Source organism: Chelmon rostratus, chromosome 11, assembly GCF_017976325.1.
Source record: "Chelmon rostratus isolate fCheRos1 chromosome 11, fCheRos1.pri, whole genome shotgun sequence".
Classification (NCBI taxonomy): domain Eukaryota; kingdom Metazoa; phylum Chordata; class Actinopteri; order Chaetodontiformes; family Chaetodontidae; genus Chelmon; species Chelmon rostratus.
In genome coordinates this window covers 20669301-20696940 of record NC_055668.1, presented here as the reverse complement: position 1 = coordinate 20696940, position 27640 = coordinate 20669301, and the positions used below count along the sequence as shown (strand labels likewise).

Genomic DNA, 27640 nt, shown 5'->3' with positions numbered 1-27640 from the left:
CATCAAATTCAGAATAAGCAGATATTTACAAAAATCAATGAAGCTGATGAGGTCAAACATTAAACATATTGTCTTTGTGCTGTTTTCAATGGAGTATATGTCAAAAAGGATTAGCAAGTGATCACATTCTGTTTTTTACACAGTGTCTCAAACTTTTTTAGGGTTTTAGTTCAATGTGTTTCATGTTTTGTGCACCATGGTAAATACCTTTTCCATCTGAAAGTACCTGGCAGCTAATCTATCGCTGATTCTCATTCAAATAGCAGGAATAAACTGCCTGCTCTAAAACATGCATAAACATGCGCTCTTTACCTCCTGACTCTATCTGCTCGCACTTCCCAGAAATTTCCTCTCATACTCGTAACGCTGTGCAGGGTGTGTGAGTGTGTACATGTGTGTGTGTGTGGCTGTGTATTACTCATGTTGTGGGGACATAAATGTGTTTACACTGTCACATTGTGGAGCTTTGCCTTCCCTATGGAGACAATACACAAGTCATCATAATGGAAATGATAAAATTTTAGGGTGAAGACTTCGGGTTCGGGTTTGGCAAGTAGTGGTTATGGTTATAGTAAGTCTCCAGGAAGTGAATCTAAGTCTATGGAATGTCAAGTGATGGAAGCACAACTGTGTGTGTGTGTGTGTGTGTGTGTGTGTGTGTGTGTGTGTGTGTGTGTGTGACTTCTTTGGAATTTATCTCACTGACCTTTCATTTTCTGGAAGCAATGTTCATCCCTTTGCCTGCACACACGTGGTGAATGATGCTAATGCTGCTACCCATTTCCTCTTACGTTCCAAATTAAACAGAAATGTTGACAAGTAGAACAGATTGGGGGTGGCATTTTTGGGATTCACTTATTAGGGTAGGATGAGAAGACTGATATCACTCTCATACCTGTGCAGGTGCCTGTTAGCTTAGCTTAGCCCAACGACTGGGAACAAGGGGGAAAAGCTAGCCTGAGTTTCTCCATTGTAGCAAAAACAAATTCACCTATCAATAGTCATGGCCAAGAAACAGTTCAGTACCGTGTGGATCAAAAACCAAAAAGGAGTATTTCGAAAAACTATTCCTTAAGATACTTCTGGTCGTCTGCTTTGAAGAACTTGGCAGGGAGGTTGTGGAATCTGACTGAGAATTAAGAGTTTAATCTTTTTAGTTTTGCGGAGTTTCTGGTTTGCAGTAGTTTTATGTCTTGGAAAGCAGGACCTTATATGAGTGCTAAGTTACAAAAATGTGTATGATAGATGTGTACTGTCTCATGCTTCTCATGCTGGTGACTTTTTCAGTATTTAACCCAGATCACAATCTCTCCCTAACGTTAACCAGTAAATGTGAGTAATTACACATAATAAAAAAACAAAAAACAAAAAAAACAGATATTGTAGCAATAGAAATAAAAATAATTGTCACTGGAGGTTATGCAGGTTGTCAACCACACACCAAAAATGATGTTATCCTCTCTTGAAAAAATAAGAAAACATGTACCATAACTGCATTATCATTTTAGCTCCTATTTCCTTGCACAACAAATGAGAATTCAAATTTAAATTTCTTTTAAGTTTAAAACATGCAGGAGACTTTCTATGCTCTTAAACACTGTAGCTCTTAAGAGACATCATTGTTAATTTAAAAATGGTGAATACTACTTCTGCAAACAGCAGCTTCTCCAACTTTGCAACGTTTTAAGGAAATGTTACAACCACAAACACATGAAGGTGTCTCTTTAGCAAGTCTTAGAGTTAGCAGGTATTTTGTGGGTGAATGGATGTCTACCAGGTTTTATATATTTGTGTGTGAAATAGTTGCCCCAGTGCTGCCAGTAACTGCATGTGGGATTTTCCACTGTTACTGGAGCGAGTAAGCTGATGTTATCACTCCCTGCTGTGTTGGGGAGAGACCGCAGAAGCAGCATTAACACAGTGAAGTCTTGTTGTGCTGCCACAACATGGATCACTTCTTCTGCCCATTAAGAACTTCATTAACATATCATACAGTCTGAGGTCAGACAGCATGCCCCCCAAATCCTCCATGCTTTCCTTTTTTTAAAAACCTCTTTGGCAGCAGATTGAGGTTTGGTTGTAGTTTTTCTGGGATGCCCTGAGGCTCTTTCCCATACTGACCCCCGCTCACCAACATTCACCACAGAAGTCACACTCTCAGCTGTGGAGGGCGCTGCACATCAAGGGGAAGAGTATAATTAGTCAGATAAGCTATCATCACGGACACTGATAAGCTGCTTCATTGTGTTACATAATAATTCCCTGTAAATGCATAGCATCCCCAAAACAAGCAAATATGCTATGAAATACTTCTTTTGTGCAACTTTTTCCACAATTCACTCATTGTATACAGTCTACGGCAGGGGTGGGGAACCTACAGCCTCTGGGACGTATACAGCGATAAAAGAAAATAACATAAAATAGAAGACTTACAGGTTTGTCACCTGAACGCAAGACACACTTTGTGGTTGAGATCACGTCAATCAGTCGTGGCAACTGTCAACAAAATGTGAGGAGATGCAGAGTGTCGCACGTTCTGAGAGATATGGACACTTGATTGTCATGTGACTTATACTGCTTATACTAATCATGTGACCTCTTTCATAATGGTCATGTGACTGCCAGCCTGTGTGTAAAAGAGCCCAAATGCGGCCATCTTGTATTTGCCCTGAAGAAGGCATTAAGGGCTGAAATGCATGGGTATGTGGCTACCTCTATTCTAAATTAATAGCCATGCACTATTCAAGGCTTTTTAATTCACTACTTTCCGGAGTGCCTCAGACCTCTTTTCCAGTTCTAAACTATTTGGATCCCCATACTGAAGAGCACCAGAAGGAAACTATTTTTTTTAAAACACAAGCAGCACTCCTTGCAAACTGTTTTTCTTATTGTTTTGTTGTTGTTGTTAAAGTAAAAGGCAAGCCAGTGTGTCTAAGTTAGTTTGTGGGGCTCGCAGTGATACAAAAAAAATTAATAAATAAAAAAAAAAAGGCCAATCTCGAGCATCATTACAACTGCAAACATGCTACACTGGATGAGCTGTGAGGACAAATGCACTTGGATAAAGTTAATGCTCTTCTGCAGAGTCTGTGTGGCCAACGAGCAGCTTGTGCAGAAGTGCCTTGTTGTTGCTGTAGAGCTGCTACCGCCCGAAGAAAAATGTTGTGTGTCAGTTTGTCTGGAAGAATTCATAGAGATGATGGAAAACCTGACTTGGAAACTCAGTGATAGCAAGTGTCTGTGTGATTTGGTCGTCATGGTGAACATTATTGGAGTACCTGTCAGACCTCAACCTCAACCTCCAGCAGCTTCTCAGCTCTCTGCTTTTCAAACGTAAAAGCAGTTGAAGTGAAATTAAAGCTGTGGCAAGTGCACTGGAAAGAAGTAACACAGCATTTTCATACTCTGCAAGAACAAAACTTTGCCATGACATCCAAATATGCTGGCGAGGGCGTGAACATCTTCAGGCATTTGGTGAGAGGTTTCAGGACATAAAAAGTAACAAAAAGAACTGAACATATTTACAGTTTAATTTGAATTTGGAACCAGTTAATGTGCCCGACAACCTGCAACAAGAAATCTTGGAACAGCAAAACAACAACCTGCTACTGTGAGCAGTTCAATCCAAAACTGACTCTCTGTGCTGCTGTAACATGTCAGTTTCCCCTCTGGAATTAAAAAAGTTTTATCTTATTTTCAGATGAGGGTGTAGGATAAGATTAGAATGTATTTGCTACACTTATCCATTAAGCGCAATGAATACTATTAGCCTAGCCAATGGAGTGTTGGACTGTAAACCAAAATACCCTTTTGTTTATAAATTAATTAATTAATTTGCCTTGGCTTCGTCTCATAGGCTTGTTGTGTGACTGTTTAGTCTAGTACACATTCAAACAGTTTGATTGTTTTTATTTGTAGTGCATTATGGGAACTGGCAGTGCACACCCTCCATTTATTTTACTAATTAATTTTATTATGATTTTATTCCACTTTAGTTGAGAGCTTCTTTACGTCAAACACTTTTACACTTAGCCTGAAACTCTTTGACTTGTTGCACTTAACTGATTTAATATGATTTGTTTGTACTATTGCATCCCTTTTAGGCTTTCATTAGCTGAATCAAGGGTCTAACTACAGGGGATATTGTATTTTGTATAGATTGTAAAATCCTTATGGGGCCAAACTGAGTTGACTTGACAGTGTGTAAGTTAGTCAGAAAAAGCACAATTTACTCATTAAACTCCATTAATCTGCAGATTTAAAAATGTACAGTCACTTGTTGTCAGGGCTAATAAAAGCATAATTTACTGTATAAATCAGATTTTTTATCCTTCCTTTTATTCTATTTATTGAGATCCCCACCATACTTTCATTTTTACCACCAAAGCCCAAACCAACACAGGGGAGAAAGCCTGGATATGGCTCTCATTAGCTGCCTCTTTGGATGAGAGCTCAGTGTTTATTCAAAACCACAAACTGTTTAATGGAAACTTCAGCATATAATTGAAAACCTCTGCTGAAACAAAGATGTCAAAAACAATCCCATCTGTGTGAGAGAGGGAGTGGGCAGCGTAAAGAAAAAGCAAGCTTTTCTTCACCAGGTGCCTTCTGTGTCAAGGGGGTGTCTGAAACTTTGGTCACCCCTCAGGCCCCCTCTGTGCCCAGATGTACGAATGTTTCTGGGACAGTGGTAAAGCCTGGAGGTTGAAGAGGTGTGGTTGTCATTGGTAGGTCAAGGTCTTCCTGTAAATCCCGGTCTGACTGAAATCTGGGCTAAGGAAGACAGAAAACAGAGGTGAAGTAGAGAGGTGGAGCTGTTGAAGGTTGAGGTTGGGCACAGCATTTGATGTATGTTACTGCAAGAACGTGAAGCGCTGCAGTGATGTGGATAGTCAGACATGTTCTGTTACCCAATTCTCTTGACACAGATTTGTTAAAAAAATGGCCTGAATACTGGTTTGCGAGAGGAGGAGACCTGTTCCTCTGTAAGGCATGCTTTTAAAAAGGGTTTATACTTTGTGATTTTGTAAAATATTGATCATTGGTTTGGTGACAAACTAAAGTCCTCCTAATCTCTTACTATCTTTTTTGAAGGATTCAACTCCATCACACAGCATTCACCGATCAATGGATAATTAGGTCCATTTGCCAGTGAAGATGTGGCTCAAACCTCAAAAAAGCTAATGACTAATAGTTTCATTAGTGGTTGATAATAACTGTTTACAGCCTTATCAGCTAGAGGGAAACCTTAGCCATTGTTCTCTGTCTCATTAAAGGAAAAATGAGTAAAAATGTAATCCCTGATCACTTTAACCATGAATGATCTGTGTGGGTAAGGCAGTGGCATGAGTAACCCCTAAATTCCACCGGGCGCGTAATGTCCGCGTTCCATCTGCGACTTGCCTGTAGCGTAGCTGAAAGCTGCCATTCTAGACAATATGTGCAATTCTACCGAGCACGTTCCACCTCTGTTACAGGAGCATCTGAGCATCTATTTTTGATTGACGACACATCCACCTGCACAGAGCAGATAACCAGATACTGGAATAGTGCAGAGAAGCCGGTAAAATTTCAAAATAAAACACCCTGTGTAAAGATGTGGCTCAAACCTCAAAAAAGCTAATGACTAATAGCTTCATTAGTGGTTGATAATAACTGTTTACAGCCTTATCAGCTAGAGGGAAACCTTGAACTACGGATGAACTGTTATCCAAGTCATCTGTAGCTGAAATTAGCCATTGTTCTCTGTCTCATGAAAAATTATGATTTCTACATGTCAAGTCAACAAAATCAGGCAGGCCAAACGCTCCACTTGAGAACAAAAACGCATCACAGATGCAACATCACACTGGAGTCTCGGGGTTAGAGCTCATGAAAACGATTTTGTCTTACTTGTAGTAAATACTATTCATTCATGTTAGTGTGATGGACAGTTGCTAGCTAGCTAGACAACGCAAGTGCAGAAGTTATAATTTTTTTGGCATTTGTGTCAGTTACCAACCACCTTCTGGGCTGGAGAAGGACCGACCCTGATTAGCATGTAGCTCGGGAAAACCAAGGTGGTTTGCAATTAGATTAGTGCCTGAACGAAAGCATCACTAAAATCTGGATGTTATCCAGATACACTGTATGAAACACTTGAAATGAGAATGAGAGCGGAAACTTAAACCTGGATTATTAACAGAAATGCGAACAATAGAATGAAAATAACCGATAAAAAACAGTTAGATTATACATATAGTTTATCATCAATATCTCTAAAATATTTGTCACTTTGTGCAAGTGTGACCTCTTTTTCATGCCTGTATATGTACTAACTTGTTTTATAAACTGTCAATCCACTGCTGAACATGAGCTAATATTAGCTAAAGTCAGAAATGTTCTCCCCTCTTATTCATGTTTTCCCTCCTAAACTGGTTCTCACGTTGAGCCTCACAGATTCTCACTTGTCATTGGTTAGCATTTCCACCAATAAGGAACTGTTGCCTGGTGACTCAGGACTCTTCCAACCAATCAGATCCCTGCCTCTATTTAGCCACTGTGACTCATGTTCCTAAGAGATGATTGGGCGATGATTCAGTCTACCTGTCACTGTTGGCTCATGTGATTGGCTGAGCTATTCTTGTACAGATATATAAACACAACAGAGATTTTGTGGATGTATTGAGACAGAGAGGGAGAGAGAGAGGCTACATGGGCTTATTGTATACGCAAGTTAATCATGGTAAACAAATTGCAAAGACATATTGTGGATATTCTTTGGCATATGAGGACTCATCTTGAAGGTCAATCAGATATTTGGCTGTGTGAAAATCATGTTTAAATATATAACAACCACAGAAGAACATGCGTTAGATTACACTTGATGATTTTTTAAGGTTAAATGAGAGTGAGACTGTTGTTCGAGGTCAGATTTAAAAAGAACTGTGTGTGTGTATTTGTGTGTGTGTGTTTTAATGAATCTTGCAAGGTTTCCAGTTAGAAATACTTCAGACACCCATGTAGTCTATGAACTCATCCAGGTTATGAAGAAGTAAACAAGCCTCCATTGCTGTAGTGGCACCTGTGCTGTGACTACTGCAAAGGATTTTTAGTTTTGAATGGCTGCCAATCACCTTTTGCAAGAAATGTATCCAGGAGATTGATTCAAATGCTGTTGAAGTAAAGTTTATAATCTGAAACTGCTTCCTGAACCACATTCCATTTTTTCATGTTTGAAGCGCACACTTCATGTGTTCAGAGCTGGTAATGCCCAAAGTCTGTGTCACTACCAATTTCACAGTCGTGTTTTGTGACTAAATAACTTCCACATTCACATAAGCTACTTCCAACTGTCATAGGAGGACTGGGATCAACCCAAACATCTGCACCTTTACTGTCAGTGAAAATACACTAATGTTGACTGTGCTGCTGCAATAATGGTGGGTTAGCCCCCTGATTATAGTAAACGTGTTTCGTGTCCACGTGGTTCCTGGGAAAACCAGAGCTATCTTTGGATCTGATTCAGGCCATGTCCAAATTCTGTTCAGTCATTGCCAGTCAGACTTGCTAGATGGTGATACTAGACCAACTCTGACGTGCAGGAAAAGTGACACATATTGCTGCTCGTCATGACTGCTCATTGATTGGTGGTGCACCATTCTGCTGCCAGTGTTGCTCCTCTCTGTACCACATTTTGGATCAGGCCTACGTGAACCGGGTCTGACTGTGCTCTGGTCCTTTCTTTGATGTGTGTCAGGCTCTACAGTTCTGTTTTGCTGAAGAACTCCATCCTGTAGCTCAAAGACGAGCATCCAGACTTGTTAAAAATGATGCCTTTCAACAGCTTTAAATCTGTTTTCCATATATTTTTTGGCTAAACCAGCGAGCAGCTGCACAAACACAGAATGTTGGAACATTCTTTTGATTAAGACACTGTAAAGTAACTGGGAAATGTTAATATTTGTGGCAAGAAACAAAGTTTCTCCATGACAGGCAGAGATTGGCCTATAATATGTATACCTGTACAATATGATGCAATTCAGTTCATGTGAAGGTTATGAAATACCATCCAGTTCAATACACCAGCTCCACAAATTACAGAATCAACTCTTTCCTAGTAGTGTTTTTGTTGAAGCGTTATTTTATTGGATATCATTATAATTTATAAGTATATTGTGACCACCCGTGCAGCCTCCTACATATCAACTGCTTTCTTTTTGTGCAACATCTTTCTAATAATTCAAATTTAACTGGAGGTTTACTTGAAATTGTCAGCAGCATTTGTTTTCCCATCTCACTGCTTTAATTGTTTTAATGTTTCTGCTGTTTTATAGCTCATTCTTATGTTGTTCTGTTGTTGTAGGCTCGTATTCCCGTTTTCATTTCCCCTCTGAGATCCTAAACGTTTTCTTTCATGTGCATATATAAGCCGCATTCAAGATCAGACTTGACCTCAGCAGATTGTCCAAATGCCACAAAGTGACTTGCTAAATCCTAATTAATGAGGGCGCACCAACACTCTCAGCGCCCTTGTACCAAAGCTGACTATGTACATAAACACAGACTGAAAGCACACAGTGTCAGTAGTCTGTTAGGGTGGCACTGTCAGCCTGTTTTCATTTCAGACATCAAGTTTCCACAGCTCCTCTTAGTATGCTGCAGCATCATTCATTAAATCATGGTCCCTATGTTTTCTGCTCATTTGGTTTAATAAATGTAATCAGTATAAATAAGAAATAGGGCTGTAAGTGGCCTTGACAGACAAAGTAACTAATTCTCACATAATCTTCTAACACACAAATGAAGTAAGTGCTTGTGCAAGTGTTTAATGTTACATTCACAAAGTTGTTAACATCAGAGTGTGATTTGGAGCTTTTATGTCAAATTACAACCACTGAATAAACAATTAAAAGCAAACAGAGCAGGCTCACGTATTCAGGAACACAAGAATTGCGACACTTCCCGATGATATCATACAAGACGACGTCAGCGTGAGTATGACTGTGCAGTTTCACATTTCAACATGGCCGCCTGATGTCCAGTTTGCCTGAACAAGACTGCGTGTTCCCAGACTCAACAGCAACCTCACAACGGTGCATGTGTGCTTGTGTGTGCTTGTGTGTGCATGTGTGCATGTGTTTGTGTGTGTGTGCACGCCTCCCCTTCTCCACAGCAACAAGCTTCTCCATTTTAACCAAAGCTCACTCTTAACCCTTCACGTGTAGCTTCACGTGAGTTGCAAAATCCTTTTTGCGTTTATGGATTTTTGTCGCTGTCGTTTGCACATTAATGTATTTGCAAGCAAAAAAACTCAGTCTCTTTACATCAGCACTTATTCGTATTTAATCGTGGAGGCAGATGATCTTTCAGGCTCATTGCTAAACCAAAGTGAGGAGATCATTTGGACAGTATTTCAGGAAATTAAAACGCTGACCAAGTGGGATATCATTTTTTTATGAGAATGTTAAGAAAATAGGCATATATAAGACGTAGCCTTGTGTAAAACAACACACAGTGACAAAAATAGATTTGACATTTGCAGTTGCCACACTGTATGTCCCACACCACCGATGCAAATCTTATCTACTCGGCTACTTTCAAAATAGCACATTTGTGTGTGTGTGTGTGTGTGTGTGGTTTCACACATGTCAGAGCAGGATTCGACTCACTTTCCATAGTATAACGAACAGTCTCTCTGCACAGTTCTTTCAAAATTAATTCTGCAGAAGTAGGAAATGCGTAACAATTCCCTTCAGCTGCACTCTGCGGGTTCGGTGCATCACTCAGCTCTAACAGCCACTTTGGCAGGTGACCAGACACGATTTGGAGGTGCAGCGATATTCCAGAGAAACATGGAAACGACACTGAAATGCAGTTGTGAATTATGGAATTACAAACCCCTGTGATCAAAAACAGTTTCCTTTCATGCAAATTGGCCACGTGTAATGCCAGTGTTACTCCTCTTCCTCTTTTGCGTCCGCAGCATGTTTCAATAACCACTAGTTTCATTAAAAAGAAAGGGAATGTTTTCAGAAATAAAGTTTGATTAGGCCACTCGTACTACTCTACTAAACTACGTATATAGTTTCACAACACACCAGAGAACCTCAAAAGATCTATGGCTTATACAGTAATGAACATTGGAAGGATAATTCTTGTTTGCTGGCGCAGTTTCAGCCATTATTCCTCTTGGTAACAACATTTTACTCTTCATGTTAATGGCTGGAGTTCAGCAACATTGCTAAGAAGTAATCTAGTGGTGCAAGAAACACAAACAGTCAGATTTCAGCAGCCCAGGATGCAACAAACTTGATCCATATTGGACGATTTCCCTCATTTCAATGTATGTGCAATTCCAACGTTCAGGTTTTGGTCTGAGGACAGAGATCCAATCTCAACGAGAACAATGAAACAAAGTAAAAATAGCAGGTGTAAACACAGATTGTGGAATATCCAGATAACATATCTGGTTATAGATCCCGTTTTAATAGCACGTGTAAATGGGGTGCAGGTTTCTTCCCTGGAGCTGCGTGGTGGGAATCGTGCCCAGCGTCCTTTTGTGTTGCCAACTGGACATCTCACAGCTCAGCAGTGGTTTCAGTTTATTAGGTTTACACATGAACACAGTTGGAAAGTCAACCAAACTACTTCCGGGATGAAGGATATATTCACTGTCCATCGCTATTCTGCTGCAACTCTACTGTATTTTCACCTTCTTCTTTCTCTTTTGCCTTTGCAGGTCTTGTCAAACGTAAGCCTGTGAAGCCAGTTTGTTATAAATCCAACCCTGCAGCTAACGTCACAAACTGGGGTTCAGCAAAGGTGTTTGGAAGGGAAAATGAAGGCAAACTGAAAATCTAACAACCTTCAGTACTTGCTGTTGTTTTTCTGTGTAGTGACGAACTCCTACTGACATTTCAATGGTTTGTCTGTGATTGTCATGTGACTATCTTGTGCCGTTGGTCTTCGTTGCAGCAATGTCACTGTCTTCCCAGATCTCAGCTCATTAAAATGGCAAAGTCAAACATTAAATCACATCCCTGAACATGCTGAGTGACGTCCAGAGACAAAACATGCAGCCGTAGAGCTGTTTTGGAATAAAACACACCAGCTACAGTCTGTGCGGTGACGGACAATAGTTTGCTCTTTTATACGTCCTTAATATTTTTTGGAACATGATGGATCTATTGCACAGAATCATAAGCTTTATCAGATTTAAGGTCCTTTCTTTCTCATCTTTTGTTTTGGTTCTATTCACCCTGAATGTGATTTTTACCAGTTTCCAACTCATCATCGCTCCCTCCCTCAGCTGACTCATGAAAATAAACAAGGGAATCACCATCATCCCTGCAAAAATATGCTTCTTCAGACTTATGAAACACAAACACATCACAGCCCTGTGATCGTCTGAGTGGGTGACACTGGTGTGAATCACCACTTTTGTTGCCAGGCACAGAGTGTCTGTTCGCTTGATCTGCAAACACGATCATATGCTACTGTAATTACTACAACCTCAATTCAGGAATACATGAATACAACAGAATGTAATAATTCAATCCTTTTTGACAAAGGCACAGTTCAGCTGTTTGATTGCATCCTGTTTTTATTTTTACTTTACACAGCATCCAAACCTTTTTGGAATCGGGGTTGTATATACACTTTATGTGTGAGTCTAGCAGCTGTTGAATTTGGCAGAAAAGGCCCTGATCTGTGAGGGAGCTGCCAAAGACTCTGAACTGCAGTGAGCAGCGAAGGGGCCATCGCTTGCATCTCAGGCCGTCTCACTGAAGACACATGGTGAGGGTGAGATGCAAGGGAAGCAGACGAGGAGAGAGGAAACACATTTTCAGAGAAATGAGTCGTCCTTTCCTCTGACCTGACATGTCAAGCGAGGTCTATTTCTAAAGGCAGCACAGCAGAATCAGCTCTGTAGCATGTTACCCATTTATGTACCGTTTGCGTATAGGTCTTAGGATGTTTAATTTCTCTACGTATGTTTCCTATTCAGCTAAGATGTTTAACAAAGCTCTGCACATCAAAAACCTGCATTATTCTGTATATACAGCATGTAAACAGACTTCAGTGTGCAGACGCTGAATATAAAGGCATTGTTTTGATTAAAGTATTTTCCTTATTAATTTACTGTTTGAGATTGGATGTGAAACGCTCCGGTGAGAAAGTTGGATTCTTTGCAAGCTTAGCTATCCAACTGAGTCAACTGCTGCTGAGTCTACGTAGCAGTCCAGATAAGAGCCATAGCAACTGCAGGAAAGTAAATGAAAATGCAAACATGTTCCACTTTTACCTTATTTCTCTTTTTCTTTTCCTGCCACTACCCCTGTACATGATCACTGTAGAGTTACATGTGTTGTTGGCAGCACTGAACTTTGTCCATACATACTGTGTGTAATACTGATGAGCTTTGAACTGCAGCTCATATCAACACATACACTGTGACGATTGGGGGAAAAATCTTGATTTATCACCTTTTGCTCTGGAAAACACAAGCTGGTTCCCCAAAATTACAAAACATATTTTCTCACTGACTCTAAGAACGTTTGGTCCAGACTGGTCCGAACCAGTGTTAAAGGTGTGAAACCTCCCCTGGCCCACGGTTCAGATCAAACCTTTTGACCATTTTGGTGACGCTCATCCTGCATGATCAGCATAAGATAGATAGATATACTTTATTTATCCCAAGCTGGGAAATTGCAGAATTACACGAACCCATGTGAGGAAATCAAATTCCTAATGCTCACATCAGGTCATACTGCACTTTCCTGCCTCTTATGCGTATATTCATGTTCTCACAAAGAAGTGATTTAATTGACTATGAGCATCATTAGTAGAGAACAGACAGATACAGAGGGGAGGAGAACGAGGTGTTATGTGAAAGAGGGTTGAGTTACTGGGTTGGTGCACTTCGTAAGCGCGACACACGCTGAGGGAAAACAGCTGAACTCACATGCTGACCAACATTCACTTAATCACTGTTACCAAATGATTTTGCATAACAACACAGATCACTAAACAGGTGATCAGTTTGTGGCCTTAATAGTAGTGTAGTTTTATAATCCCTGTGTAAATTACATATTTAATATCACTCAGCTGTTACGTCTGCTTCCACAACCACAAATGAGCCGAGTTAGAGCTTGAGAAGAACCAGACAGAGACCCCCATTTTCAGGTGTTCTCAGTTTGGTTGTTTAGTCCACACCAGTGCGATAGACTGCTTTTAGGCCAAACCAAATGAACTGAGCTGGTCCAAACGCGCAATTTGTTTGTTTGAACCAAATTAGTTAGGTGTACCTCAGTGTTATCTAACCATGCAGATGGTTTTGGTTTTATTTTCCCTGGATTTGAGATATCCATCTGTATGTCTGCCTCTGTCTAAATGCTATGAAGGAGAATGGAATTTTGGTTTGTGCTGCTCGGAGTGGTGGAAAATTCAACAGCAGCATTTCTTTGGTAGAAAGCAGCTCAGTGCACCTCCGCTGTGCTGGAGTGTCCCTCTGCCCCTCAGAGGCAGAAACTAAAACCAGCACAGGTAGAGACAACTAAGAGCGAGTGAGAAAATATGTTGTTATGCAGTTTGTGTGAAGCGCTCCTTTAAGCTTATCTTTGAAGCGAGCAGCTCGTACGTGCGATTTCACTAAATTCTTCCTTGCAAGGTGTCATTGAGGTCATTGGTTGTTGTTAATTTTACCAGAACAGTGAGTCCATGGTGTCAGAGTGAGGCTGAACCCAGGACTGTCTTATCTGGGCTGTAAACCAGCTGAGCAGCTGGCTTTAACCACAGTGCATGCCTGTGTGTGTGTGTGTGTGTGTGTGTGCACGCACAAGTGTGTGTATCTCTGCAGCATGTAGATTCAAATGTGATTATGCATGTGTGTGTGTATTTTAAAGTGTGTGTGGCAAGGTCGCTCTCAGACATGTCTGGGCGTATTCTCAGTCAGTGCTGCAAAGAGGCCCGAGGCGCTGCAATAACTAAGCCATACACACACAGGACGGCCTCCAGGTAGTTTGTATTGTCATATGAAGCATAAACCATAAATGCAAACTAATCCTAATCCTGATGAAAAGACTAACAATGGCATAAAAAGCAACAAGCAATAATTACTGATGAGGAATAAAATCGGAGACTCCGTTTCCTCTGCGGTGTTTCTGTTATGATCGCGTGTGCGTGTTTCATCTCCAGTTTTCTGTCATCACAATGTTCAATATCATCTAACAGGCTATTTGTTTTCTGTGTTTATGTAACAGCGTCTTTGTGATGAACACTGCAGCCTGGTTAAGTAATCATAATGTAACAAACAAGACAAAACTTTGTACTGCAGCTTGGCACAGTTACTTAACAATTAGTCAGCTCGCCTGCAGATAAAAACAAAACTGATTTTAATATATTAGTCGACAATAAAGACGTATGAAACAAGAGCAGAACAGTAACCCTACTAACAGCGTTTAATGTATGCGTCAACTTCATAAATACAATTTAAAGACAAAAACGGCTAATAAAATGTTTTGAGGGGAAGGGGGGGTCTTTTATTTTGGAAATAAGCCCCCACTTGCCTGAACAACATCACAGAATTTGGCTCCAATCAGATACCAAAAACCACTGAGTCATACAGATACTTCTTTAATTAAAAGCGGCTAATGTGCGTTTCGTTATCTCTGAGTGTTTTCACTGTGATTTCCCATTCTCCGTTAATTACTTCATCACATGCTGTAAAGCAGAATACAGTTCTTCAAGGTAAATTACAAAAATGATTATTGTGCGAATTCTCTGAACAGGTTTTCGTCCAAATGTAGCAGAAATCTTTACAGGATTTTGAGAAAAGCGGCAAAACAAATTCATTCACATTTCCATCCACTACTGTAATGTGTTCAATAGGAGTTGGTTCATTGAGATAAACAGCTGCTGGGGCTAATTTTCCAGCTGGGTGCTATCAAACTATTGCAGAGGAGGACAAGATGACTGTAATTAGAAGAGCGCCAGTCAAACCTGAAAAACAAAGTTGCAAACACGAGGGAAAAATGGCATTTGTGTTTGTTTCATGTATTAACGTGAGAAAAGTCTCCTCACTGCTCCACACAAGTCTGATGTTTTTCATCTCTTCTGAAAGCTTCGTGCTTCATGTATGTCGTAACTCATTTGTCTGTTTCCATCGCACTTGGCTGCATTTTGCTTTTAATTGATGCACTAGCTTGTCCTCCTCAGCCAAGCGTGAAACTTTTTTTGCATTATGTGGAGATTTTTATTTTGCCGTTTCTTCTCAGCTTTTTTGCTTATGTGCAAATTGAAACTGGGCATAAAAGCTGATGGATGGAAATGGACACGACAACAGCGGGGGGGAAAGAGTGCAGCACAAGCTACGTCCTGGGATCCATGTCTTTTGTATCGATTTAATTGCTCAATCCACCCACCCCTCTCCATAGAAAAACTACCTTTTAAGCCCTTAAAACTTGAAATGAATTGTGAAATAGAGAGGGGTTTACAGTATGAGTGAGTCAGCACAGTGAAGACAGTCCGGAGTACACATGAAGCACATCTTGATGAAAATGTGTTTACGTTCCTCTTATCATCTGATGTCTGCTGTAAAAACACTAAAATGAGTCATCGTTATCAGGGAATTGTGTTACAGTAGCCTCACGTGGGTCATCTACCTGCCTGCCTGCATGTACTGCCTGTGCTGCACCTGGACTTCAAGAAAAACAAGTGAAAAATGTACCAATTACTTCACTCACTTTCACAATTTGCAGACAAAGCAGGTTATTAGTGTACTTAGTGTGTGTGTGTGTGTGAGAGAGAGAGAGAGAGAGAGAGAGAGAGAAGTTCACGTCAGCTGCAAACAAGAAAAAATACTTCACCTTTTCAAGAGAGAGTAATGGTATGTCCCAAATTAATACTGGCCTACATACTGATTTGAAGCAGGTTGCTATTACATAGGCTGTTCACACTGGAAAAGTCACCAAATGAAGTACACTCAAAGCAGACAGTACACACAGTAAATTCAGTCAATTCTTGAGTGTGCTTTGGATGGATGCTATTCTCCCACAATGCAATGCACAAAGGAAATGAAGAATCTGCTTATCTTTCAACAACCCGCACTCTGATGGACGTCTAACGCTCCACATGCTGTCACTTTCTTTTAATGTGAGGTGGTTAAGCACATAGATTTTTCTGTATGCTAACTGCTAAAACTGTATCAGTATGACGTACATAGTGCATAGAATTAGTATGTACTGTGGAATTGGGACAGACATGCTAGCTCCTCTGTGAGGCTGCACATAGGCACAGTGTTGCTTTTAGCTAAACGCTAACATTAGCAAGCTAACACACTCTTAAAGGCAACACTAACATCAGCAGGTATAAGGCCAGTCTAAAAGTCCATGCTAAAATACTGCTGAGAGTTTTGTGTGTCCAGAACTGAAGTATGAACTAAATAGTACGTGAGGTCACGATGATCAGCGACTGAGGCAGTTCCAGCTCTGGTGTAGATCAGTTACGCTTCAATTTAAGTGTAATGTAAATTTATGATTATGATTATTGTTATGATTACCGTTAGATAAGGGATTATTGCATATGCCGGGGGAGACGAGGCTGAACAGTATGCTTGAAAAGATAACTGCTACTATTTATTTACACAAAAGTATGTTGAATGACAGTATATCTCCATGTATATGTGTGTATATATATATATATATATATATATATATATATATATATATATATATATATATATATATATATATATATATATATATATATATATATATATATATGTGTGTATATATACATATATACATGTGTGTATAAGAAGTGTATAGTATGGACTTTCGGACTGGCCCGTAGTGTTTACCATGTTCACTATCTTAGTTAAAATGTTAGCATGCTAACTTTTGCATAGCAGCATTAAACACAGAGTACAGAAGAGTTGAGCCTGATTTATTTTATTGTATTTAATCATAAACCAAAATATTGGACACATTTAAAATATGACCCTGTACTGCCACAAAATCACAAATATCAACCTGATGGTGGCGCTAGAGGAAGAGTCACAGGATCCCCAAAGTTATCAGGATTCACCCTCTGGGGGCCGTGGATGTGGGGTGTATTGGATCTGTACACTGATAACTGTAACTGACATTCACACAGCTCTTAGTGTGTGTGTGTGAGTGTCTTCACCTGATCTGATCAAAATGTCAGAATCAACCTCCTCTTTCCTTGTTTCTACTTTCGTCTTTCACGTCTGATCTCTGTTTAGGCCACCAGATCAAACCAAAGCCACAGACAGACATATTGTTCCAGTCTGCTGGCAAAGCTGCAGAGCAGCATCGACCTGCCCAAACTGTTGACTCATTTCATAGCATTTGCGGGTACGATTATATCTGATATCTAATGGTAGAAAATGCCAGAGTTTACTGGGGGTTGTTTACTTTATACTTTCATACTTAATACAATCCACAAAAGATATTTTTACATTCATTCTTTTGATCAACAAATGCAATTACAGTCTACTAGTCCATTTTTCCCTTTTAGCTTATTAAATACATTGTTGATGACATTGTAATTCCAGCATCCAGAAAGACAGAATAATCTAAGACAAAAGGTGAAATATTTACTTATTTTAGGTTGTTTTGAGTGAGAAAGCTGTAGGAAGTCCTGAAATTGATTATTTAAGATCTAAAAAAAAACTGTTTCAAACAAACCAACCATGGGACTCATCATGTTTTAGACCTCTCACCTCTGCACAGAAACTTTAACCAACCCTTATCTAACCTTGATATTAGGTTGTGAACTTTCAGTGTGAGTGATTTTTGTCGTTGCACAGCACCATCCACACCCCCCGCCCCCACATCACTCTCCAATCAGTCAAATATGTCAATCTATTTGACCCTGGGTGACATTTTCAAACTGTCACTTAAAGTAAGGAATGAATCTCTTGTCTTGATGCTGAAGCTAATCATGCTACACTTTGCACACAATGATCCATTGAGAAAAATATTCTGAAGCCACTCCTATATATCCAGTCCTACAGATTTAAATAAAAGTATATTCTGAACAACTTATTATGACAAGCCTAAAAAAAAAATCCTTAAAGCATTGATCAGCCCACAAACAAACATTTAAGGTGGCCAAAAGAGCACAAAACTAGTCAAAATGTGTGTAAAACCCATAAAAAACAACATGAAAAAGTGTCCAAAAACTAAGCTTTTCATGAGCTAACGGCTTTATTTAAAGCATCACTGTCGTGTCACCTTTGGGCTACAACTTCAACCAATATTTAGGCAATATTTGTTTACATTTTGGCAGACGAGCACTGTTAACGTATGCCGAATGTACAGGGACCTACTGCTGGATTAGTTTGACACTGAACAAAACTTAAAAACATCACGATTCTCAGGCAAGTTCTACACACATAAGTAGCATATTTTTCATGATTTCTCCACACAAGTATGAGCTTTAGAGGTGCTGGTAGATGGATTTTGGTACTGTTTCCCCCTCTTTCAGTCTTTATGCTAAGCTTAGCATTATTAAGCTAATTAAAACTCTTATCTAACCCTCCATCAGAAGGTGAATAAGCCTATTGTCCAAAATGTCTACCTGGTCCTTTAATACCAGGCTGAAAAGCAGTGTTGCTCTGGTTGAAAGTCTGTTGCACCCTTGTTGGGTGTGGTCAGAAGTGACACATCCTCAATTCAAACTCAAACTTCCACATCATTGCAGCAAGAAGCTAAATACATTCCTGTGCTCAAAAATAAAGAACTATTGTCTTAAAAAGTGTTCAAATCTGGTTCACGCGTGGATCAGCGGATCTTACTGCACCGACTCCCATTCTATCTGTCCAAAGTGGCGCTAGTGGTACATTTAACAGTGTGAGCACACCCACAAACGTTTTCACTTTTTGTGTCAATCAAACGCGAGTTGTGTTGTTGCACTCTGCATTCTGCGCAGCTCGGTTTCACACTGACAGAGTTGTAAATGTACAGTTTTGACAAAACAGCTTGGGTCACTTGCTGCCATCATCACTGTGTAGCGTTTTTGAAACCAAAAAGTCTCTTCCTGTGGTTAACACCTGAAATAGTTGAATATGAGCATCAGTGGAAACTGCAGCTGCACCATATCCATCAGAGAAACCAAAAAGAGGAGCGATTAGAAAGAGCAGGAGGAGGCAACACATCCTGACTGATGGCGGTCGTGTGCAAAATCAAGTGTCTACTACCACACACGTGACGTCAATATTACACTCCATGTGGACAGAGATGCCTAATTTTCAGTGCACACCTCGGCTTTGAATTGTTCTTGCGTATGTGAGCACGTCCTGAAACCGCTTCACAGAAACGGGAACTGCAGTTTCGTCACTCTCCTTCAAACATACCAACAACAACAACGGTTCGAGATGCTTTATTGGCATATTGTCATCGTGTCTTACAGTCAGGATTCACTTCTGCTAAACTTTACACGACAGGCCCCGGTTCCAAAACGAGAAGCATGCCGAGCTTTAACGGCAGACGAATATATCCGCCCTCCTCTTTCTCTCCCTCCCTGACTCACTCCGTCTCTTTCCTGCTCGGTCTTTGTCCCTCTCTTCCTTCTTCACACGCTCTGTTTCAGACACTTCTCGCACGCTTTCTGCCTTGTTTCTTTTCTCTCGCTCAGGATCTCTTTTCTCTGCACTTCTTAAGATGCTGCAGATGAGATTTTGTGATAACAGCACAATGTCAGACAAGCTCAGAAATCAGGCCACCGGTCAGGTCGACCTCTCCTGCAGGGGTCGCCTGAACTGCTCTGCCCACCTCTGCTGGACTGTTCAGAGCCCCTCAAGTGTCATACAGAACAAAATATTTGAGTGGAAATCTGTGCAAACAGATGAATAAAGTGTGGGAACAGGTTGGTAAAAGAGCACACGGATTAGCGGGTGGTGAAAAGTACATTAATTACTTACTGCATTTAAGGGGAAACCTCAGTATTTTTCCACCTGGACTGTATTTTCTCATGTTTTTGTGTGTAAGTGACTAATGGGGACAGCCAGCAGCCACAAATTGAACTGCAAAGTAATTTAAATCTCAGGACGTTCAGGTTGTTAAATAAGTGTTTGGAACATGATGGAAAGGACACTACAGAGAAGTTAAGGGCTTTTCTTTACCTTTGACTTGATCTGGTCTGTTTGTTATTGTGTCTAACCCAGTATCACTCAAGCAGAAGTCTCGTTCTGAAGTCTCGTGAGAGTTGAGTTGTTGCAGGAAGACGCCGGTGGAAACGTGAGTGACAGTTGGAGCGAGGAGTACAGAAGGTGTAGCTTCGTGTTATCTAGAAGACTTCCTGTGTCATGGCTGAATATTTGCCTGATTTCAACAAACAAGTCACCTCTTGTGAGACTTCAGAGCGAGATTTCTCCCCTGAGCGAGACTTTGTTAGACACAAGAATTAACAGACAGCAAGCAAGAGGTAAAGAAAAGCTGTCTCGCTCAATACTGGACCAGGATCAAAACTGTTTGTCCCTTTTAGTCACTTGGACACAAGAACATGGGACAACAGGGTCCAGTTTGAAACATTCTTAAGTTTACCTTTTGTGGTAGTTGTACTAGCGTATTTCAATTAATGCCACTTTATACTTCTACATATTGTACTTTTTGCTGCCCTGCATTTATCTTACAGCTGTCATTTTACATTGAGAGTCATATGTGAAAAACACGTTTTTAAAGATTAAAGCAGTGGTTCCCAACAATTTTAGCTTGTGACAAAAAAAAAAAATCCACAAGATGTTTGTTTTTGTTTTTTTCTGAATCATCTTGTGACTCCTGAGGTTTATTATTGTGATCCTATGAAGAGGGACGAATTTAAAAACTAAAACTGGCTCCACCTCCACCTGCCACAGTAAAATAACCTGAATCTGATACTTTTACATATCATAACTTATCAGACACTTTTCTGCATGATGAGTACTTTTACTTTTGATACTTTAACTATGTTTTGTTGATAATACTTCTTTACTTAAATAGGATTTTGAATGTAGGACTTTTAAAATGTAATGGAGTATTTCTACTATGTAGTATTTGTACTTTTACTTTTACCATCTGCACTAGAAATCTTTTCCATGCATTCACATTTACAATTTCAGTCCTGCTGGATACAAACTACTATAAGGATGTTTAAAATTTAATATTTTTATTATGTTTCATTAACATGTACAGTAACATTATTATTTGCTTTGCAGTTGTCGCTGCTTGTAGTTTACACAGTTAACATGACATAAAGAGGGATTTTTATGCTCCAATTTTGCAGCCTGGAAAATGTAATGAAATGAACGGCTTTGGGGAAAATGGTCGAAAATAAGACATTTGTGGGCCAGATGACACAATAAATCAGTTAACTGATGGACATGTTTCGTGCTGTTGTCACATGATCCGCAGTGTTCACATTATTTCAGCTTTGTTGACTCGGTCACAACATTCGGTCTCTGGTCTCCAGCTGTGTTCTGTGTCTCCTCCTTCCTGTCTGTCTCTGGCCGTGTTCACATTAATGCAGATTAAGTCTGAAAACGCGGTCGGCGTCTCCTAAAACACTGTCCACGCTGAAGTTCTAAAACAAAAACAGCTAAAAAACAAGTTTTCCTCGCAACAGTGGTGGAAGAAGTACGCAGAACTTTCACTTAAAACAGTTAAAATAGCTAAAATAGTGTCACATGTAAAAGTGCTGCAGTCAAAACCTTAAGTACAAAAGTATTAACATCAAACGATTATTTAAAGCACCAAAATTAAAAGTGAAGAATGGCCCATGTCAGCATAATAGATATATTCCTGGTTTATAATTATTGATGCATTAATGTGTTAAAAGTTGCAACTGATAAAAGAAGGGATGATGTATATACTGCAGGAGAGGTTAATCTAATGTACAACAATTTATTAGTTATTTTCTGAGTATTATTACATGATATTAATAATCTGAATCTGCAAAGTAGCTAGTCGTAACTAAAGTCAATTAATACATGTAGTGGAGTAAAAAGTACAGTATTTGCTTCCGAAATACACTAGAGTACAAGTATAAAGTAGCAGACAGTAGAAATACTGAAGTAAAGTACTAGTACCTGAAAACTGCTTTGAGTGAATCGAAGTAAAAGAGAGAAAATATTAAAGTTGTTCTGCATTCGTGCGGATTTGATCTCAGTGACCAGCTGAGGCCAAAATGTGGTTATTTCATGCCTGTTCTCCCTGAGAGCATTAGCTGCGCCTGCAGACGCAGCATTGATAAACAAATTTCTGTCCTCTGCACAAACAACCCCATCTTTTTGATGTGGTCGTCACTTTGAGGCCGAAACTTGCCTTTTGGACGACAGAAAATTCGGTTCATCTCAGGACAAACAGAAGGTCGCTGTTGCGCGGAGGGGAAAATCTTTCAGGCATGATGAATGTTCTCACTGATAACCACATTCTGCAATTTAACAATGTGGCTTTACAGCCCGAGGGTCATGGAACTCACTCAGCTCATAAATGATGACCTGTTAACAGTCTTAAAACGCTGCAGTGTTACTCCACAGTCACACTCGGCCACAAGTTTAATGATCAGCAGTTTATTGACTCAACTATGAAACCTCCACCATTGTTCAAATAAAATCAATTATTTTGCATTGTGTTCTTTTAGAGAGTTTTATATAGAAGCTGTGCTATACGAGGATGTATCTAAAAATACTTCAAATTATATGTCTTTTCGCTGGGATCTATTATAAGAATCAAAATTTCCTCAACCTACATAAATATCTGAAAACAAATCATTAGGGTCTGATGATTCTTAAGAGCTGTCTCAGACTGTCAGAATGAATGTTTCCATCTATTTATTCATGCAAATGCATCACAGCTGGGCTTCTTTTCAGCTCCACTTGTTGCAGAATCACTGAAATCAGTCCAGTCATGCCAGCTTGCAGTTCTACAAGTGGAAACTTTCCGCTACCAAGACACACAGGGACCACATTGAAGCTCCAACATGTGCAACCCTGATTCCAAAAAAACTAATCCTAATCCGTTTTGACATCCACTCAATTGAAAACACCACAAAGACAATATATTTAATGTTTGACCTCATTAACTTAATTGATTTTTGTAAATATCTGCTTATTCTGAATGTGATGCAGCAACATGTTTCATTTATGTTTACGCACAGTCCCACCTTTCTAAGAGTCAGGAAGAGCAGAAGAATCCCGCCTCCATGTGCAGCCTCTGATGCAGCAGAATAAATCCAACTTTATAATATCTTTTATAGTCAGTAGTTAAAATTTCCATCAACTAGTTTGCACGAACTGCTGCCACACAGAGAGAAAATATTGATTTATCCTTTAAAAACAAAAGTTAGTCATGTGTGCGGATAAAAAAAGAACAAATCATTTTTATAATCGATACTATGGCTGTAAGAGCAGTTCTTCAGAGCTGCGGGCTCTGCAGAGCGTTAACAGTCCTCGGAGGAAGTCAGCTGATCACCTCGCAAAGCAGGAGGCTGAAATTTAAATGATGTCTGAGCTGAACTCCTAAATCGCGATGATTTGCTGCTTTTATTCGTCTCGTGATTCGACTCTTGCGAGTTTTGGATGGGAGGACGTCACGTTGAGCTTTAATGATGGGAAACTTCAACATGTGCTGACATTTAACTCCAACCAAACGATTAAACCAGAAAATGATCAGATTGACTCACAATGAAAATCAACGTGATAATTAACAAGCTGGTCACTGATACGTGCTCACGGTCACATGACACACTGTTAGACTGCACTCGCTCTTATTAGAGTCATTTATGTGTTTTTCATGGTCTTACATTATAATACAAAAACAAGAGCTGGATTTAACTGAACTGGAAGTTAATCTTTAAGTTGATTTATTTATTTAGATTCTGAAAATACAGGCAAGGTGCATTATTTACAACATACAGAGAGGAAGCACAAATTCATTCAGTCACTCAGGCTGGCGGACGCTTCACAGGTGTTTCAGACAGTGTTTATAATAATTATGATTATAATAATAATTAACGTTTAAAGTTTAATTACAAAGTCATATAATTTATCTGTCTGAATTACAAGATTTTGACTACAGATGAGCTTTAAACCTCTGAAAATGACGGTCCTCAAAATAGTATTTGTTTCACTGTAGTTTTAGTTTATCGCCTTTAAATGAACACCTTTACCTGAATACATTCACACCTTTGAAACTGTCCTTCAACCACATACATCCATCCTTTTTTTCAGCAGGAACTCAGCTACAAATCTGTTGAATAATTCTGTTAATTTAGTTATTAAGCTGCCACAAACTTAAATTACAATTAAAAATGACACAGCAGTCTATTAAAAGGTACAAATCCTTAGTGATAATCACTCAGGATATTATTATAGTACAGTTCAAGGTGGTAAAAAAAATATTGTTCTGGTATTTATACACACAAATACAGAAGAAAAATATTAGAAATAAAACTATAATTTACATATAAAGTGACAAAGTGCCTGTAAATCACTGAAAATATTAATTCACTGTCTGCAGAGATAAATGAGATGTGGTGTGAAAGCCCCTCATCAGCACTTCCAGCTGTTTTTCTGAGCTTGTCTCTACATGATGTTAAATAAAGTTGTGTTAGTGTAAACGCAAAATGCTCAGGACTCCAGTAATCTTTGACTTGTGTGTTCACCACCAGCTGGGATTTCAACAGCCCCAGCATGACTTCACTGGGTGTGGAGATTTAGCTCCACAACAGACCACAAGCCGGAAAGCCGGTTTGAAAAGCCCAAAAACCTCAACACCTGGACAATTAACAACACTATCAGCCTCCTGCAGGTGTTTTATGGTCATTTGGTGCAACGTGACAATAAAAATCTTACTTACTGCCTTTTTAAACCTCTTGAATTTGTTCTTCCTTTCGACATTTGAGCAAATTATTCCCTGAGGCAACTGCAAAGCGCAATTTTTTTTTGTCTGCCAAGAGCCGGCAGCTGCAAACCACGACACACAGGCACCTCCTCTTCTGTCGCTGCCTGTGGTCACCGCTCACCAGCCTCCCATCTCATGATGATGATGTCATGACCCCAAACTGAGTCAGCAACATTTCGACTGAAACAGAACAAGAGAAAAACAGCGTCAGGATGCAGGATAGGAACACAGAGAGCGGCGGTGACGGCCGTACATGGAGGAAAATAGCGTTAAAAGGCGAGAAAACGTCAAGTGACACAAGGCATTAAGTTGTAGTGGAAGCATCATTAAGTGTATTACAGGCCTACTGTGAGCAAATAAAATACAACAGGCTGGAACGGTGCACAGCAACACAATAAAGTGTCAAGCTTTTATTGCCCACAAATAAAAATGTTCTGCAAAGCTGCAGAGAGGGAAACATATTTTAATTCCCTAAAAAAAAAAAGCGAACAAAAGGATTAACCTGGATTTAAAACTAATCAAGGTTCCTCAGATTGTCCCGTATCGTCCAATCAGGTATTAGAACAGCCTATAAGATCGTATACAAACAGTGCATTAATTAAGCAATGACCTGTTTGAGGTAATGCTCATAATGGCTGCTGGCTGATGTGTTACAGTCACAGCAAACAGATGCACCAGAATCTGGAGTGTGTTACTGCTTTTACACGTTTTTCTTTTAAATTCTGGTAAAATCTTTAATTTTATATGATTGAAGCTCTCAGTCGGTGTTCTGGAATAAATGAGCTGTGTTTAATATCCTGTTATTTCTATCAAACATGTCGTTCTGTCTTTCTTTCTGACTCAATTTAGATTAAAAACTAAACTAAACCCGCAAAGACATTAATCTTCTTAAATCCTTCATTCACTCATTTGTGATTACAGATCAATTAATGAATTATATAGGATCATAACCAAATATCTTGTATATAAAACTGAATATTTCTTTGTTTCCTTCTTGATCTTCCTGACTTACCAAACTAAGGCCTACAAACATAATACATGGCTTGATATAAACAAGTATCAATACATCAGTCTCAACAGTCCCTTCTGCACATCAGGCATCCCTCAAGAGCAAAACTTTATCTAATTATAGTAAAAACACACTTTAATTCACTTCCATAATTACTGCCTTCACAAATATAAATACAAGTCTAGACAAAAATCAACTTGGCGAATGTCAACATGTGATTTCTTTACTGCAACACTCGTATTTAATAAACATCTGTGTACAATGTTCAGCGTCATTGCAGCTTCCTGCTTTAATTCCAGACTTTCTGTCCGGTTTCTGGATCAGACTGTTGACGTGACACAGGACACGCACACACGCACACACGCACACACACACACACCGAGAGGCAGCATCGACGAAAACAAAGGAAATGTCGGGCTATGATTTTGACTAAAAATACACGTTAAGTCACAATCCAGAGATGATCTTCCCGCTCTTATTAAACCAGAATTTTATTTCTTTTTCCTTCCACAGACGGAGGCTCAACAACAACAGAAATTAGGTTTAGAAAAAACAAAAAAAGGGACGGCAACTAATCCTTTCTTTCTGTTAGCACATTGCTCCAGACCAACACGTGTTCCACTGTGGCATTATTCATTGGTGAATGTGTCTATGAGTCATATTTATTACAGTGCAAATCTATTTTTAAAGTGCCTTTTTAACATCTGGTCAGGAACACCTGATAAAAGATTGAGCTCCTGAGGGAACTACGGCTCGTTTATGGTCCATTTGTCCCTGTGAAATAAACTAAAAGCAAAATAATATGCAGTTGCAGGTATAGTTCCATGTATATACAGTAGATATATATACACACACAGGCTTGGAGCCAGAAGTGCAGCAGCTGACAAACCTTATTTGAGAGCTGAAAGGAAAGAGTTGACCTGATTGTTGGAAACAGTTAGGCCTTAAAAATGAATGCAGCATGTCTGTATTCACCTTTCGGTCTTCTAGCTGATCAAAAGGGAAATCAAAAGTTACATCTTTATATATTGTGAGTAAAAAATCAGTGTTTAAAAACCTGCAGGGTTCAACGGCGCCACGTTTGATGCTACACAGACAGAAAACCTGCTGTGCAGCACATTAAAATTAAGCCACTCATGTATAAAAAGAGCGGTAGTAAAAGTATTAGAAGCAACACAATTCCTGGAAATTGTGTAGAAAGAAGAAGAAGTGTGAGTGAGACTCGCCTGAGTCCCCTGCACACATACCGTCCACGCTCTCTGCAAAGGGAAAGGGCGACACAGTCGGCAGCACAGATAGAGCACAGTGACGTGGGCACGTTCAAGTTTCAAGTTTAATTTTTCCTCTAAGGCACCGGGTGAACATGCACTCAGCTCACTGACACACTGAAACAAAGGCCATTCTGCAGGTTATTGTCAAGGATTATGTATCATAATTTACTGCAAAGCCTGAAAAGAATTAAATCACTGCATCAGTTCGGTCCTGGCATTTACCTTTTATGGATATTCTTCATTTACTCACTTTGGCCTTGCTGAACTAAACTCGCTGAATTTAAATATTTGCGTTTTTGATATGTGGATCACAGTTAAACAGGACCAGAGCCAATTTAAATTTCTGCGACTGTATCTTAACAAAGCATCATCTGCAATCTCAGATTTGCTTTAAAGACTAATAATTAGGCTCGCTTTGATCTGACCACGCTTTGTTTAGTCATGACGGACCCCGTCTGCCCAGTCTAAACTGATTA

General features: G+C 39.6%; 1 long non-coding RNA gene across 1 annotated transcript in view; it reads right to left on the bottom strand.

Annotated features, from left to right (window-relative positions):
- Nucleotides 1–23827: 23827 nt before the first annotated feature.
- Nucleotides 23828–27640, bottom strand: part of LOC121614208 — a 75475-nt gene continuing 71662 nt past the window's right edge. Inside the window, exon 4 of the long non-coding RNA XR_006007221.1 lies at nt 23828–25064. This is a non-coding gene — a long non-coding RNA (uncharacterized LOC121614208). The remainder of the gene's footprint in view (nt 25065–27640) is intronic.